General features: G+C 45.9%; 1 protein-coding gene and 1 non-coding gene across 2 annotated transcripts in view; both read right to left on the bottom strand.

The window, feature by feature from the left end:
- The window catches only part of LOC144097694 (nose resistant to fluoxetine protein 6-like), a 124,575-nt gene that overhangs the window by 72,902 nt on the left and 32,819 nt on the right, over positions 1-18,854 (bottom strand). The window lies entirely within an intron of this gene.
- TRNAV-UAC (transfer RNA valine (anticodon UAC)) lies at positions 7,036-7,108 on the bottom strand. Its single transcript has one exon. It is a non-coding gene; the product is annotated as a tRNA-Val (tRNA).

The following is an 18,854-nucleotide window of genomic DNA, read 5'->3' as shown; positions in this document are numbered from 1 at the left end:
TCATGACCGGAATCGTAATCAATGTGGTCATGACAGGAGTCAATGCATGAGGAAGGAGTTGAGTCGTGTTCATCAAAGTCATGAGTCATGATCATAAGTCATGGACACAAAATGGGTCGCAAAAAGTGCTGAGTCATTGGTCACAAAGTGAGTCTCAAAACAATGCGTTTAGCCATAGGTCACAAAAAAAGCTGAGTCATGGGTCACAAAATGGATCCCAATTAAATTTTTTAAGGCGGGGTTGAGGTGTCCACCGCTGTGTCGAGATCTGAGACCGACTGGGCCCTTTCCTTTCCTCAAAAACGTTTCTTTCCTCAAAACACATGATTTCGCATTCCTCCACGTAAGCAGACTGAAGTGGTAATAATAATACTAACTGGTTTGTGGGTAAAGGAATTGGCGCAGTATCTGTCTCATATATCGTTGGACACCTGAACCATGCCGTAAGGGACGGGATAAAGGAGGGATCGAGTGAAAGAAGAAAGGAAGAAAGAGGTGCCGTAGTGGAGGGCTCCGGAATAATTTCGACCACCTGGGGATCTTTAACGTGCACTGCCCTCAGAATTGTTTTTCCGCCACCAGTGACGTTTAGCAACCAGCTGGCAATGCAACTCTAGGGGATCTGTTTGCAGCAATCATTTAGCTGCCGCCTTTGACATATTGCCATGAGCAACGAATATCACTAGCGGTAGCAAGAGCAATGAACGTAATTCGTGGCCGCAGAAGAAAGAAGAAAGTGCCGTGTCACGAGACACACAATAAGTAAAAAAAAGTTTAAGGCGGGGTTGAGGGGTTCACCGACATGTCGAGATCTTTAGAGAGTTATAGCATATCGTTACCGTGTTTACGTTACCGTTTGCCGTGTTACCGGACGCCGGACTTTCAGGTTAGCGCGGCGCACGCCAGAAGATGTTTTAGCGTACCGTCTCTCCCGTAACAAGTTACCGGAAGGCTAAAACGAGTGATGATGATGGCGGATGCCCAGCTTTTAATAAAAAAATACGGATGCATTGCAATAATTTCTTAGAAGTGAGGTGCACTTTAATAATCTTTTTCTCTGCATATAAAGACGTACCGACTACACTTTAGCTAACAGCCGACTCAGCGGCTTTTCAAATGTGCCCGTGAACCTAGACACCTTTGCCTACCCTCGCCCGTAGACATTTTCACTACGTAGACCTCAGTAAGCTTGCATACACAGCGCACGTTGCGTTGCGAGCGGTGTAAAAAATGCAACTACGACACCTGTTTGCCGTGCCGCATCGTCGCTTCTTTTTGTCTGGATGCAAACACAGTGGCGCCATCTAGTGGGAGTAAGTTAAAGCGCGCCAACTCCGGGCCGGATAAACTTTTTATTTTCTCTAATTACTGATAAATATAGTAAGAGAATTATCAGTTTTTTTTCGAGGAAACACTCGTGAAAGTATAGAAAAATAGTTGCATTGGGCACAAAACTGAAGAGGTCCAGTGTAGTCGTTGCTATTTGGCTATGTACACGACATATAGTCAGGCCTAACTGCTCAAAAATCGGCAAATAATCTCATAAACGTGGCTTAGCTGTTACTCAAACCTCAACGTATGAGTGAGAGTTTGCAAAATAAAAGGGAATGCCTTCATGTATAGCCAGAAATGGCGCCGAAGAACGCGGCGGCGGTGCTGTATTTGGTCCGAAGCGGCCGTGCAGGGCTCCGCCATGTTTGTTTACAAGCGAATGCTAACTCTCCTCAACGCTGAAAGAGATTCCGTAAAGTGCTTGCGGACCGGTAAGTGGCGGCGCATGCGCAGACGTCGCTTGGCGGGCCCGGTAAACGGTAACGTAAACACGGTAACGATATGCTATAACTCTCTAACGAGTACAAACTGCGCGAACAAGACGGAACGTAAGGCACACAAAGACAGACAAAGTGCAGACTGTGTACTCATTCTCTTCATTTTGAACAAACTAGCCCGCAATTTAGCTTGCATGGGCAGAGGGGCTCTATAATTTCTTCCTGCTGCACTTCGTTCATTAAGGTTTCCGTACATACATTTCCCTTTTTATACTTTGACATAATACCCAGCTTGCAGGGGGAAAAAAGATTATGACTCGCTGCCTCATTAGTCCTCACCAGGCAGCTTGGCATCCTGAGAACAGAGTCTACTCCGTACGATCGATGCGCCTACCCTGTGTTAAATGCCATTCTTTACTTCTTGAACCCGCAAGCATCGTTCAAAAATATTAATGCAAAGGAAGGGGAGGAGTGGCGTGGATACCCAGTCATAAAAACCCATTGGGTCCAATTGAAGTTTCCAATGGGGCCTATTGGACCCAAATGGTCAGCCAAAGGGACCCATTGGACCCAAATGGTCAGCCCATTGGGAGCCAACTGGTCAGCCAACTGGACCCATTAGGAGCCGACTGGTCAGCCAGTTGGATTGATGAATCCAACTGGACAGCCCAATTGGTTTCTCTAGTTCCGATTGGACCATCCACTTGATTTTGTAAGTTTGGTCGAACTGAACTTTCCAATTGGACATATATTCCAACTGGTCAGCTCAATTGTTTTTCCTTGTTCCAACTGGACTACCCAATTGGTTCCCTGCTCCCAAATGAACTGGTCCAACAGTTGTCACGTTGTGATGACGGCAGTCCAGCGGTCAGAAAGATAACGAAAACAGCTTCCGAACGAATATCATTCGGGTGACTTGCGCCCACAATGAACTGATCGAATGACTTGGAGGCGACGAAAGCAACAAGTATCGTCGGCGGTCGCCGAACAGAGTGCCCACTGTTCTCGGCCGTGTCCAACTTAAAGCTGATAGCGAACTTCTGAGATACGGCGTGCAAAGCTACCGTAAGTCTGGAACAACGCAGAAAAGGCTCCACCTCGGTGCGATCAACTGAGATAAATTTGTGTGCCAGCAGCTTTCATGAAAGAACAAACATACAGTACAAAGATTTGTGGCAATATTGAGTTTACATTGTGAATGAACTCGGCACTGGCGAGACAAGCATTTTCACCTTTTCTTACAAATATACAAACAGTCAATATTTTAGAAACTGGCAGCTCCTTCATAGCCTCACTCCATAGATCGCCATATTGCAGTTCAAGCTGATCCAGTCAGCTGGTGAGCGATGTTATCCACATTTTCACATAATGCAGAGTACTGCACAAAAAAGTCAAATATTAACAATTTATAAACAAAATCGCAATACTTAATTTTAAAAATGTATTAAAAAGTTTTGCTGCTGTTAATCACTTTCAAAAGTTTTACTCTAGAATAATAAAATGATTCCTCAGTTTCGTATCACCACAACTGTGTGTCATGGCGCGCGCAGTAAGCGTGGTCGCCGTGGTCGTGGTGGCTTGGTTCTTGCGCTGCAGTACAGTGCTCTAGGTGTAGTACTAGGATACCTGTGTGCGCGATGTCTTCGAGTGCGCCTGATTTTGCGTACATCAGGTATGAAGACAATATAAGCTGTGCGGTGGTGCCCGTCACGGATGTGAAGGACTTTGCACCTGAAAATGCCCAAGACTTGATTCGCGAATCTATCATCAGGTGAAGTGGACAGATGCCGAAGGAGAAGCAGACTTTTATCCGGCCCGCATTCTCATGCTTAGGAGGTAATTACCTGCACTTTTCGCTGTTAACTTTGTGTGATATGTGTGTGCCTGATGCAAATGTTAAGCATTAATTGTGAAGCTGTTTTAGAGTCTACGTCCGCGATCTATGCTTGGAAGCAGAGCACGTGGTCACATCTTTGTGTGCAAAGCAATTAATGAACGAACGTAGTTTGATAATAGGAATAGGTAAAATGATTGAATCTTTTTTCTGCTCGTGGAGGATGGCTGCAGCTTACGCACTTATTCAGCGTTGATGATCTGGAGAATACAAATCTTCAGGAGTATACATTTATAAAAGTGCTGTATTTGCAGCGCAGGACATGACTCCTGGAATGCAGTTTATTGCATTTTGCTATTAATTTGATCGCATTGCGTAATTACGAAAAAAAACATAGCAAGTACCTGTGATGCTTTATGAATCGCCAACAACTGAACAAAAACAAGCTTTCCCATGCTGCAGTTTTCATGACGCACAAATTATTGTTTCTGTTGTGATTGCTTGTATCAAAACTCACGCAGTTACTGCATTGAATGCTCATCCATGACTTGATTCCAGAAAGAGCATCTTAGTGTGCAGCTTAATGGATTTCGTTTGTTCACACATTAAATCTTATTCCTTGTTATTTGCTTTTCGATCTGTAGATTCTCTGCAGTAATGCAATCTGTGTCGTGCTTCTATTTGATTGCAGGGAGCTCGCAAAAGAAATGGAGCCTTCCAGCTAGGAGCTGCAACAAGATTTCTTTCAGGACTATTTATTTATTTATTCATTCTTATACCTACATGCCCATGGGGCATTATTGTAGCGAAAGTATTTTCATGCAAATACCAATAATAAACTGCTACAGTTAATAGACTGCTTGCCTCCTGACTGTTTAATAGCCATCTGGTGCCCGACAATCAGAGCAGCCCAGTGAGTATTGGCCATAGAGTGGACCAGTTGGTGTCTACCAATTGGAATAGTCCAATTGGTTTTGCCCAACTGGAATAGTCCAATTGATTTCGGCCAACTGGAATAGTCCAATTGGTTTCGGCCAACTGGAATATTCCAGTTAGTTTCGGCCAATTGGAATAGTGCAATTGGTATTTTTCAATGGTGTCGAAAACACATTTGGAAATTTCCAATTGGTAATTTCTAACTGGAATCCAATGGTTTGTTTTGACTGGGTAATGTAATACTTGAAACAAATCAATATTTCTAGACGCCCACGGTAGAACTTTGAAACAGCGATAGAAACTCAATTATTGATATGGGGAGAGGGGGAGAGTGAATCATCTCAGTTGAATTTTAGTTTCGTACTCAGGTGAAAAACTTGAGGCGAAGGGCATTGTTTTTTATAGTCAGATAAATCCAGCTTAACAGCTCAACTCCTTTTTCTGCGTGGTCGTGTTAAGCAATCGATCCCACCTCGCAGGGAGAAGCCGAGAATGAATAGAATGGACACCTATTAGAGCTACAAAGTGCATGCGAAGAGACCTATCTCAAACATCGTAGGCGTACTGTAAAATAAGGCTAAGACACTATCCGTAGCTGAATACTTTAACCTCCTTGCTTATTACGTTGGTAACATTTCGTTGCAGCCGAAAGCCTTTCAGGCACTGCTGACGAGGCTGCTAGCTTATTCGGATCACATATGATCTTGGGTGAACCTGGGGTGAACAGCAGTTATTCAAAATATGTGTGCTAATTGTTTTCATTACTGGGTGAACAGCTTCTGTTAACATGTTCATGTTTTGTTTTCAGCGCACATGAGTGCAGTTTTGAGCTTTCGGTGTCACAAACTCCCGACACCATTACGCGACGAGACCAAGCCCATCCGGCAGCTGTGCGCAGTCCGTCACATTAGACATCCTGGTGTACAAAACAGACATCAAAAAATGGCTTGCTATTTCTATTAAACGTTGGTGAAAATAAGATTCACAAAAACAAATGACAATAAAGCGGCCGCAGTGCTGATTCATGAAACAGAGGGGATGTTACTTCTAACGGCACCGAATGAATACCAATTGGAACAGTGTGTTGTTTCCTCAGCTTTAAACATTTTCAGATTTATTATCGCACAAGCTGAATTTACATGCAACAACACGCAGCACTGAGTGCTTTTGGAAGTACAATAACGAATAAAGTATTAGCTTTGATATCTAGAGAGAACAGCCTTCAACAAACTCCCGTTCTGAAACCATGCTGTATTTTAGCGAAAATTTTGATCGAGTAGTCTAGGCAGATTCATTGCAGCTAAATACCAGATGTGCATTTCAAAACAGCAAAGGTAAGTGAAAGTAGGTAATAATTTGGAACTAGTGCTTTGGATGCCATTTTCAAGTTTGTGGCATGTTTGTAACTTTCCAAAATGATTATTAAATTTAGAAAGACGGGAAAGTTTATCATTCAAAACTATCAGCGAAATGCCGCTAGCATCTCTGCCTTTCGCCAGAGCAGTACGCCTAAGTAACATGGGTATGACAAATAAAAGTACCGGAACTGGGCCTATATGGTTGTACATCGTACATGGAACGTGCTATGTAATTTACCGACGAACACGACACATATGCGTGTAGTGTTATTTGTTTCGAGTTCGTCAGTGAAGTGTACAGTCCGTTGCATATATGATGGCTATGGCGTTAACCGAAAGCTGAAAATTCTGCATACCTGCATGCTTACCTGTGGTCTGTAGCAGAAAAACAGGCAAGAAAATAATTATTGCTTGGAAGATATCGATTGTTGTAGCTTTTTCAAAGTTGTGAAGTATTAGCCATCCTTCATGTCTTAAGTCCGGACACTCAAGCTTTTCTTTCCCCTACATATTTCGTTAGCTCCCAGAATTTTTCTTTCCTTCACGCAAACCGAGAGTGCCCTCGAAAGAAGCTTCTCCAAGGTTAGGTTTAATTCCAACCTATGTAGTGGTATGTGAGATGCTGTAATTTGCCAGAGTGTGTCTCTGACCTGGTTAGACAATATTACGCACAACACGAAATGCATGCAGGCTTATGCTTGGAGTGATGCAGGGTTAATGCCGCACAGCAGTTTGCTGAAAAAAATGCTGCCATCATGATGCTCTTGAAGGTTAATCAATCGATAAATGATCATCAGACAGGAGTTCTTAATGTCTTGAATATCGAACGAAAAATAAAAACAGGAACGCCGCTATCGGGAAATGCAGTGTAGCTCCAAAGTAGACAAACCCCTACTGCTTTACTTCACATGTGTCCGGTAAGGCATTTTTGCTTGAAGTCACGACTACAGGCAGCTTGATGATCCCCAATATCACGTATTACGCATGCACTGGAACTGCATCGATGGCCAGCTTTCGCAATGATGCTTCTCTTAATGCGTTATTTACATCTTCATTAGAGGTCGGTATTGCTATAATACCAGAGTAAGCAGCTGACATTGCTTGTCTATCAGCCATAAAAAAAGAAAAAAGAAAACCGTGGTTCCGCCCGGGATCGAACCGGGGACCTTTCGCGTGTAAAGCGAACGTGATAACCACTACACTACAGAACCAGCTGGCAACTGAATTCCCGGGCTTGGTTTTCAGACAATTATTAGTGCGAAAGCATTGCTAGCCTATTTTGGAAGATGGCGTGTCCCCAAAGAGTGGACGCAACATGTCTCGCACGATATGACGCCATCAGCTAGTGTAGAGTAGTCATGATTGACTGTGTATGACAACTGATATAAAAATAGAGTGTCAGATCATTGTCATGGTCATGTGAGTGATAGTAATTGAGTGATTAGTCCGAAGTCACAAGTCATGACCGGAATCACAATCAATGTGGTCATGACAGGAGTCAATGCATGAGGAAGGAGTTGAGTCGTGTTCATCAAAGTCATGAGTCATGATCATAAGTCTTGGACACAAAATGGGTCGCAAAAAGTGCTGAGTCATTGGTCACAAAGTGAGTCTCAAAACAATGCGTTGAGCCATAGGTCACAAAAAAAGCTGAGTCATGTCACAAAATGGATCCCAAATTTTTTAAGGCGGGGTTGAGGTGTCCACCGCTGTGTCGAGATCTGAGAGCGACTGGACCCTTTCCTTTCCTCAAAACACATGATTTCGCATTCCTCCACGTAAGCAGACTGAAGTGGTAATAATAATACTAACTGGTTTGTGGGTAAAGGAATTGGCGCAGTATCTGTCTCATATATCGTTGGACACCTGAACCATGCCGTAAGGGACAGGATAAAGGAGGGATCGAGTGAAAGAAGAAAGGAAGGAAGAGGTGCCGTAGTGGAGGGCTCCGGAATAATTTCGACCACCTGGGGATCTTTAACGTGCACTGCCCTCAGAATTGTTTTTCCGCCACCAGTGACGTTAAGCAACCAGCTGGCAATGCAACTCTAGGGGATCTGTTTGCAGCAGTTATTTAGCTGCCGCCTTTGACATATTGCCATGAGCAACGAATATCACTAGCGGTAGCAAGAGCAATGAATGTAATTCGTGGCCGCAAAAGAAAGAAGAAAGTGCCGTGTGACGGGACACACAATAAGTAAAAAAAAAGTTTAAGGCGGGGTTGAGGGGTTCACCGACATGTCGAGATCTTTAGAGAGTTATAGCATATCGTTACCGTGTTTACGTTACCGTTTGCCGTGTTACCGGACGCCGGACTTTCAGGTTAGCGCGGCGCACGCCAGAAGATGTTTTAGCGTACCGTCTCTCCCGTAACAAGTTACCGTAATTCTAAAACGAGTGATGATGATGGCGGATGCCCAGCTTTTAATAAAAAAATACGGATGCATTGCAATAATTTCTTAGAAGTGAGATGCCACTTTAATAATCTTTTTTTCTGCATATAAAGACGTACCGACTACACTTTAGCTAACAGCCGACTCAGCGACTTTTCAAATGTGCCCGTGAAGCTAGACACATTTGCCTACCCTCGCCCGTAGACATTTTCACTACGTAGACTTCAGTAAGCTTGCATACACAGCGCACGTTGCGTTGCGAGCGGTGTAAAAAATGCAACTACGACACCTGTTTGCCGTGCCGCATCGTCGCTTCTTTTTGTCTGGATGCAAACACAGTGGCGCCATCTAGTGGGAGTAAAGGCGGAACCGCATGGCGCGATTCAGGCGCGATTGACGCGCGGATACTGGGACGCGCGCGTCGTTTTGACGCGTGCCGAGCACGAAATTGCGCCGGCGCGTGCTGCTGCTCGGAGTAGAAATAAAACGCCTCGCGCGGCGTGTCCGAGCAACACCCTCTAAATACTTTCTTCAGGCCTCTCCAGGCCCTCCTTTCCACACGCGCTACGTCACGCCAAGTGTCCGGTCAGGCTGCTCACCAAGCGCGGCTCCGCTCCGCTCGGTTGTCTCCCTCGATGTGCTCGCGCTTGCCCGGGCAAGCACAGACACGAACGCAGTCTTGCAGTGAGCGTCTAGCTGCTGCTTGAGTCTTTCAGCCTGGCGTTGGGTGCATTTCCGTTCGCTCCTCGCACGGCTGTGTCTGTTTCGTGTGGCCGTTTCTTGTGTGGCGTGCGTACCTGTGCTAGCGCACGAATGGGAAACTGATTGCCTGCCGTGTAGCGAGTGCAACTTCGTGAAACATGGGCCGGTGCTGTGTTCCCGGGTGCCGCGGGAACTACCAGAATGGTCCCAAAGTACGTGTTTATTGCTTCCCAAGAGACGAAGTACGAAGAAAAGCCTGGTTGCGAGCCATTCCACGGAAGGATTTCACACCTACAGAGCATTCGAGGGTAAGACTCTGAAATATTGCTTAATAGGCGCTGGTAATTATCTTAGTTGTGAGCTGTCGCTCCCGGAAAGGCATGCTGTCTTTGTAGGCAATGATATCACTTCTTACACTTATGTATGAATTGTCCAGGAAGCATTTAGTTCTGTGGATGTGCATAAGGCTTGTGTAAAAGCTGTGTAAATATGTAAAAGCTGTTCACTATTCAGACTCTTTTTACTTAGTGTTTTAGGCAATGGAGAGTCATGGCGAATGGCCTTGCTTCATTTTCTCGTGCAGGTGTGTGAACTGCACTTCCACGCAGGCGACTTCATTACGACGTTGTCACACCAAGATGAACTGACAGGGAAAATAATAGAGGTGAAGCGTGACAGGCTACAGTTGAAGATTGATGCTGCGCCTTCTGTTTTTCCAAACTGCCCAAAATACTTGTCCTCAACGCCTGGACGGAGTGAATCGCCAGAGACGAAAAAAGCAAGAAGGGAAAACGCTGCTTTGCAGGAGGCTATGAGGAAGTCACTTCAGTCTAATGAGCTTGAACAGAAAAGAAACAAAGTTTCATCTTACGAGGAGTTCAAATCTAAGTTGCCTGGAATCTGCAACACGAAATTCTGGACCGTTTCTGTCGATGAGCAGTGCGTTAGGTTCCTTCTCATCGAGAATGATCCTTCACCTAATGTGAAATGCGCCTTGGTAGTTCTCCCTGATCTGTCACTTTCTGTTTTCTTGAATGGAGTGAAGCTTCTGTCGCTTCCTTCAGGCAGGATTCTGCCAGCTCAAGTATGCGACACCTCCAGCCTGTCCTTGCTGCTAGAAGAACTCGAGATAGGCTTGCATAATATACCTGAGGTGACGAAAGAGTCGAAACATACTAAAGTATTGCAGTTTGTCGGTTCACTGCTTGCAGACCTCATTGAGGACAGTGATACGACGAAAGAACAGTCTTCTTTGCTGAAATTTCTGGTTGAGCAGATAGAGCTTCTCCTCGCGAAACAGCATGTGTATAGCGCAGAGCTGCTGGTATTCGCCAGTATTTTGAATTCAATTTCTCCTCACGCATATCACTTCACAAGAGCTGCATCAAGAATCATTCTGCCCCATCCTTCCACACTGCGCCGTGTTTGCTCAAATTACAAAGCTGACCCTCTTGTGGAGCAAAATCAACCGCACTGTCTCTCCTACATCCGAGAACGAGTCAAATCAATGAAAGACCACGAGAAGACAGTGACCCTGATGATCGATGAGATCCACATAAAACCATACTTCGACTACAAAGGGGGCACAATAGTAGGATCGTCGGTTCATTCAACGGAACCAGCAACAACAGCCCATGTGTTCATGGTACAATCACTCCTTTCTGCAAACAAGGACGTCATTCACATATTACCTGTGAGCAAACTGAGCGCAGAAATTTTGCACGAGCATGCTAAGAACATAATCATTAATGTTGAGAAAATGGGGCTCAAAATTATCGCTGTGATAACGGACAACAATGCTCTGAACCGCAAGATGATGTCGTTATTTGCTACAAGTCCTCAGGTGAGCATTGTCTATCCCCATCCAGCCGATAACGCTCGCCCTCTTTTCTACGTGGTCGATCCTGTGCATCTCTTGAAGTGCATTAGGAACAATTGGATTAACCAGAAAAACCCTGGAACATGCCTCTATTTCCCTGAAATGGACTTGAGTGGAGCAATGCCCGAAGGGCCTCCTCGTATGAAAGCTGCTTCTTTCGCAGCTGTGCGGCAGCTTTATTCTTCAGAGAAGACGTCGCTTGTGAAGGCTGCTTACAGACTGAACGCAAAAGCCGTGAATCCAACCTCAATGGAGCGGCAAAATGTAAAGCTCGCTCTCGACGTCATTAATCAGTTTGTTTCAAATGCCCTCAGGACACATGGTTCCGCGTTCAAGATTCCTCAAGCTGAGTCGACTGCTCTTTTCATTGACGTTATCCTCACATGGTGGCAAATAGTCAATGTTAAGACCCCTTGCAAAGGCCAGAGGCTAAGGGACAGCATGCAAGACCCTGTAAGGTCTGTTGATGACACACAGTTAGCTTTCCTGAGCGGCGTTGTGGACTGGTTGGACGCTTGGGCAAGAATAAACATCACCAGTGGCTCGCTGACGAAAGAGACTCACAGTGCTTTGCGACTGACATGCTATTCTCTGGTAGAACTCTCGCGCTACTGCTTAGAAGAACTTCACTTCAAGTACGTACTGCTGGGCAAATTTCAGACGGATGCGCTAGAAGACCGGTTCGGCCGTTACCGCCAGCTGGCAGGATCACAGTACCACATTTCCGTGCGTCAGCTCTACGAATGTGAGAAGAAGCTTCGTCTTCAAAAACTTTTGACATTTCCACGCGAGGAAACAGAGTTTGAAGACGTAAGTGAGGATCTTGTCCCATGCAACTTTTCTGTGGCTGTCAGCGACGACGATATTACACACGCCCACTCTGACATGGATGCTATTGTCTACATTGCAGGATACGCTGCTCATGCTGCTTTAAAGAAGCTTTCATGTTCTGCTTGCTTCAGCACATTGGTGATTGAAAATCGAGAGATCGAAGCGGAAAATACTGCCATGATAGCTAACCTGTCGAGAGGAGGGCTGAAGTTTCCCCAGCCATGCACAGTTCACATGGTACTGATGACTAAACTAGTTGCAGAGAAGTTGTCTTTTGGAGCAACCGCGGAAGATTTTCTCTCCTGTAGAAATCAACGTGGTGTCGTGATTTCACAGACGATTTCCCTCCTGGACGAACACGACATTGAGACATGTGAAAATGGCCACACTGCACAAACTCTCCTGCGCTTGGTAGTACGCGTTGCAACCAACGTTGTTCTAAACAACTTTTGCAAACTAAGAAATGATGCCATACAAGACAATGCGCAGCAGAAGGCCGCAGCCCGGAAAGCAGCAACGCTTAAGAAGAAGTAAGTTTTATTCCCAAGCAATAAAAATGCTTTGCGCACACTTCATTGCTGGTGTCTCGTCGTTTTTTATTGTAAGGGTCAGATTAGCTGTACAAATACTCAACAGCGCAACATTATTGTGAGTGTCATTATTGCTGTGTGTGAAAGCTTTAAGCAAAACACAATACAGAATAAAACTAACACAATGCGCAGTAGACGGTGTTTTTTTTTTCAATGTTCACGATTCTACTTTAACAACTAGATATACGCATGTGCGGTCTGTGCGGATGGATTTTACCGCACGGCAGACATCATGTACGTGATAGAACCTAATAATTAGATGATTAATTGAAATTAACTAATCAATTTTTTATTATAATGACCAATAATGCGAAATTGGCGGCCGTATGCTAAATTGTTTATTATAAAAAACTGTATTAGCAGCTCGAACTTTCTTGACAATAAGGTGTTCTGCAATAAAAAAAATATATAAAGCAGATAAAATGATAGCCTAAGGCGCGCACAAACTAGCGAATTTCTTTTCTGCAGCAACGACAAAAATGAAAATGAAGGAATCACTTATAAGGCAGCTACGTACGGCAGTACCCGAATAGTGCAGACGGGCGCGGCGCGCTGAAATCGCGGAGCGCGGGGCCTGCACGGTCCCTTGGCGTGACGTCACGCGGCCGGTGGAGAGGCCTTAGCATTGAGAGGGTGTTGGTCCGAGGCGGGTCCGCCAATCAGATTTCAAGTAAGTCACGTGGTATTTGGTCACATGGCATTTTTGGTTTTTGGTTTTGCCACTAGATGGCCCTACTCTCTGCGCATCTCGACTTAACCTCTTCGGCGCATTTTTTTTTTCGCTCTGCAGAACCGGCGCGCACGTGAAAAACACGTGCTACTGTTTCGCGCGCGCATCGTGTTCATCGAAAATTGAGAAAGCAGTCTTCAACGAGGCCCCTATCACGGAAGTGGAGAGGCGTCGCGTCCTGTGGGATATACGCGACCGCCTCTTCTGCTCTGTAGTAAGCGCCCGACACTCCATTTTCTATGTCGAGTTGTAAACAAGCAGTGGCCTCTTGGCATGCAGTCGTGCGCTGGTATGGTGGCGCCAGCAGCGACCACATCGCCAGCGCCGCCTCGCGGCACTCGCGGCGTTAACCGGACGCTCAGTCACGGCCGTCTCTCGAGGGGAGAGCCCGCTCTCCTCGAGACGGGCCGTGGTGGCCCTGCGCCTTCCTCCATGCCGGTGCGTTCGCGTCAGCCCGACCGCATAGCAGACGAGCACTAACCGCGATGAGTCAACGCCTGCTTCTCTGCGGATTTCAAGGCATTGAAAGCCTTGGCGCCACCCCTGCTACGTTTAGTTTCAATTGCTTTCAGGTTGCGCTGATCACCGATTCCGAGCAGCCATGATTGTGTTGCAGTCCCGAGGGCACTGCAATATTTGGCAGCGCAGTTGACCTTATTGAGATTAATTAAGTGCCTTTACAGTTTGAGAAACCCGGCTCTGATTGACTCATATAATGAAATCAGCTATGTAATTTACGCCCACTGTGACATCCACTATGTGAATGGTCTGCTAGAATTGCGAAAAACGCACTTACTACACATATATTATAATGCTCTACATCCTGCAGGATCGTCACTGCTTTACTTTGTGTATTCCTCTCAGAGAAGCATAGCTCTAAGCATACAAAAATACGATGGGTTTCTTGCTAAGTATCTTGCCCAGTTAGGACTTTCTTTTCAGAGATTTCGTGAAGGCACCAATTACATGAAATATTTCGGTCGCATTTTTCTTTTGGTAAATACTTAACTCTAGAAAGGCCGCGGCGGTGGCTCAGTGGTTATGGTGCTCAGCTGCTGACCTAAATGACTCGGGTTCGATCCTGGTTGCGGCGGTCGCATTTCGATGAAGGCATAATTCTAGAAGCCCGCGTATTGCGCGTTGTCAGTGCACGTTAAAAAAAACCAAGTGGTTCAAATTATTTGGAACCTCCTACTATTGCGCCTTTTATAGTCTGAGTTGCATTGAGACGATAAACTTCATTAAAATAAAAATAATAATTCCAGAAACTAAGGGTTTAGCAATGTGAAATCCAAGAAATGTATAGAGGGAAATTTGAACCACTCTCTATTTTTCTTTTCCCTGGATCAGAACAGGATTTGAGATCTCAGAAATGCAACAAATAAGGACACAAAATTTTAAGCCACTGTAGGAAATAAAATGATTCAAATAAATACACAAAACCTTAGGTGAAACAATGTGAAAACAACATAAGTATAATCAGAAGTACGACGTCGCTCCCACAGCATGCACACAAGCACAAAAAAAAAACTAGAAACAAAATTGACTCACTGAACCACAGATGAGCATAACAAACGAAGACTCAAACTTTAGATGCTAGATCCAAGAACTTCACCGTAGACCATTTCCTGTAGCTGACTGAGCGCATTCCTTCCCTCTACATAAAGACCTAAAGCAACTCCTACCAATGATGGCACGTTCAAAACACCCTAGTCAGTGTCAACCCTCTCCCAGTTCACACTCATCAATTTAATTCCACAGTGTACTCATTTCCAGCAGAAAATCTGTGCGTGAGCGAGCATGCACGATGTCCAAAGAAAGTGTTCAAATATTGTTACGGGGGAATACTATTTACATTTAATTACAAGTGTTGGGGGTTAGAATAAATAGTTCCTAGCAGGGAGCACCAATACAAACAGGGAGCTGCATTAACCTCCTCTTCTTCGTTCGTCCTTTCACGCGAGAGGCCACTTCGTCTTCCATTGCCACTTCATCGTAACAATATATTCGGTACCTTTTGCTGCAGTGTTTTTATAGCTGTTGTGACATTGCTAAACAGAGCAGTAGGTCGAGCACCCATAATTATCCAAGTTTGTTTTCGCCTTCGAACGAAACACCTCACCGCTCGCCTCGCTTCACTGCAAACTGAAACAGAGAGCTGCGTCGGCTGCGTCCGCCTTTCGCCACAGCTGTAAACCAGGTGGCGCCCTTGCTGCGGCGGCCACCATCCCCGCCCTGCGACTGCACAGCCAGCAACACGCAACCTTCCTGGGCTCCTCCACCACGGCGGAGTTGATGGGGATCCGGCTCGGGCTGGACCTGCTGCTCACCCTCGGCCCTCCGCCGCCCAGGAGTGCTCTGCTGTGCGACTCCCGCGCCGCCCTCAGCCGCCTGCAATCTAACGGCCGCGGTACCCCACTAGTGCGGGAAATTCGCTCGCGCATCGAGCGCCTCGCGCAGAGAGGTTGTGCCGTGCGTGCACAGTGGGTGCCCGGTCACTGCGGCATCGCCGGCAACGAAGAAGCTGACGACCTCGCGACCGCTGCATACCAACTACCTGCCAGCGATCTGCCCCTTGCGCTGGAGGACGTGCGTGCGGCCATTCACGACCATCTCCGAAAGCAGCACCCCGACCCACGCATCGCGGGAGGTGAGCGCATCGACAGTGTCATCGGCTGTCGCGCACTTACACGGTCGCAACGTGCAATGATCCTCCGCGCGCGCATTGGCTGCGTGTGGCCCGGGGAACGACGGGTGCGGCACGGAATCGCGATGAGTGATGTGTGTGACGGATGCGGTGCAGTGGAAACACTAGAACATCTGCTCCTTCGCTGCTCCGCGTTCGTCGATGCTCGTCGCGATATGCTCGCGGCCTATAGGGCGCAGGGCATACTACCAGACTCCATCAAGACGCTATTGTGGCCGCAGGGCAGTGCGCGCACTCGTGAGCGAACTTTGGTGAGCCTATGTGCATTCCTCGAACACACGGGCTTGACGTCCCGTCTGTTCTCCGTCAGGTAGTTACACGCAGTGACCGAACGCTCCGCGAGTTCTACCTTGAACGATTAATAACTGGACGCCCCACTCCAGTTGTAACCTACACAGTGCTGTGCGCGTGTGTGATTTAATTCCTCTAAACTGAACTAATCACGCGCACAACCTGGACACATTACTTATTGTGTAAATAGTTTGTACATATTACTTCTCCCCCTGTCCTCTATTCCTGTCCCCTCACCTCTTTCATTTCATTTCTCCATTCTGCCTGCTGTCCTTTATTTCCGCTGCCCCAGCTCAGGTGCTTCAGTATCGATGGCAGATGCCGGGGCTAGCAAAAATCTTTTCCTTCCTTTTTACTATTATTTTTAATAAAACCACTACCACCACCACCACTCGCGCGCACCAAACTGCAGCGCACGGAGCCTATAGTCGCAGTTTCGTACACACTCTTCCTGCTTGAAATTAAGCTTGATAAATATACTTCGGAAAAAAATGTCGTTGTGTAATTACACTAAGATTATTTCTATTGCAGTGTTGTGTAAGTTTAAGGGCATATTACATATGCGGTAGCAGGGACAATTCATGTCGTTGGGAGTTACGTTGTCTGGCAACCCGGAAAACGCGCCGTGAAGGCGGCGCTCCCCTTTTTTCGTGCGGGTGCTCGCGCGTTGACGGCAACGCGGGCGTCCACCGCGCGTCGCGTTTTTCGCTCGCGGAAAACGCGCCATGCGGTTCCGCCTTAAGTTAGAGCGCGCCAACTCCGGGCCGGATAAACTTTTTATTTTCTCTAATTACTGATAAATATAGTAAGAGAATTATCAGTTTTTTTTCGAGGAAATACTCGTGAAAGTATAGAAAAATAGTTGAATTGGGCACAAAACTGAAGAGGTCCAGTGTAGTCTTTGCTATTTGGCTATGTACACGACATATAGTCAAACTTAACTGCTCAAAAATTGGCAAATAATCTCATAAACATGGCCTAGTTGTTACTCAAACCTTAACGTATGAGTGAGAGTTTGCATATTAAAAGGGAATGCCTTCATGTATAGCCAGAAATGGCGCCGAAGAACTCGGCGGCGGTGCTGTATTTGGTCCGAAGCGGCCGTGCAGGGCTCCGCCATGTTTGTTTACAAGCGAACGCTAACTCTCCGCAACGCTGAAAGAGATTCCGTAAAGTGCTTGCGGACTGGTAAGTGGCGGCGCATGCGCAGACGTCGCTTGCCGGGCCCGGTAAACGGTAACGTAAACACGGTAACGATATGCTATAACTCTCTAACGAGTACAAACTGCGCGAACAAGACGGGACGTAAGGCACACAAAAAGACAAAGTGCAGACTGTGTACACATTCTCTTCATTTTGAACAAACTAGCCCGCAATTTAGCTTGCATGGGCAGAGGGGCCCTATAATTTCTTCCTGCTGCACTTCGTTCATTAAGGTTTCCGTACATACATTTCTCTTTTTATACTTTGACATAATACCCAGCTTGCAGGGGGAAAAAAGATTATGACTCGCTGCCTCATTAGTCCTGACCAGGCAGCTTGGCATCCTGAGAACAGAGTCTACTCCGCACGATCGATGCGCCTACCCTGTGTTAAATGCCATTCTTTACTTCTTGCACCCGCGAGCATCGTTCAAAAATATTAATGCAAAGGAAGGGGAGGAGTGGCGTGGATAATGTAATATTTGAAACAAATCAATATTTCTAGACGCCCACGGTAGAACTTTGAAACAGCGATAGAAACTCAATTATTGATATGGGGAGAGGGGGAGAGTGAATCATCTCAGTTGAATTTTAGTTTCGTACTCAGGTGAAAAACTTGAGGCGAAGGGCATTGTTTTTTAAGTCAGATAAATCCAGCTTAACAACTCAACTCCTTTTTCTGCGTGGTCGTGTTAAGCAGTCGATCCCACCTCGCAGGGAGAAGCCGAGAATGAATGGAATGGACACCTATTAGAGCTACAAAGTGCATGCGAAGAGACCTATCTCAAACATCGTTGGCGTACTGTAAAATAAGGCTAAGACACTATCCGTAGCTGAATACTTTAACCTCCTTGCTTACGTTGGTAACATTTCGTTGCAGCCGAAAGCCTTTCAGGCACTGCTGACGAGGCTGCTAGCTTATTCGGATCACTTATGATCTTGGGTGAACCTGGGGGGAACAGCAGTTATTCAAAATATGTGTGCTAATGTTTTCATTACTGGGTGAACAGCTTCTGTTAACTTGTTCATGTTTTGTTTTCAGCGCACGTGAGTGCAGTTTTGAGCTTTCGGTGTCACAATCTCCCGACACCACTACGCGACGCGACCAAGCCCATCCTGCAGCTGTGCGCAGTCCGTCACATTAGACATCCTGGTGTACAAAACAGACATCAAAAAATGGCTTGCTATTTCTAATAAACGTTGGTGAAAATAAGATTCACAAAAACAAATGACAATAAAGCGGCCGCAGTGCTGATTCATGAAACAGAAGGGATGTTACTTCTAACGGCACCGAATGAATACCAGTTGGAACAGTGTGTTGTTTCCTCAGCTTTAAACATTTTCAGATTTATTATCGCACAAGCTGAATTGACATGCAACAACACGCAGCACTGAGTGGTTTCGGAAGTACAATAACGAATAAAGTATTAGCTTTGATATCTACAGAGAACTGCCTTCAACAAACTTCCGTTCTGAAACCATGCTGTATTTTAGCGAAAATTTTGATCGAGTAGTCTAGGCAGATTCATTGCAGCTAAATACCAGATGTGCATTTCAAAACAGTAAAGGTAAGTGAAAGTAGGTAATAATTTGGAACTAGTGCTTTGGATGCCATCTTCAAGCTTGGTGCCA

The sequence above is a fragment of the Amblyomma americanum genome, chromosome 1 (genome assembly GCF_052857255.1).
Source record: "Amblyomma americanum isolate KBUSLIRL-KWMA chromosome 1, ASM5285725v1, whole genome shotgun sequence".
NCBI lineage: Eukaryota > Metazoa > Arthropoda > Arachnida > Ixodida > Ixodidae > Amblyomma > Amblyomma americanum.
This window is presented reverse-complemented; position numbering and strand designations above follow the sequence as displayed.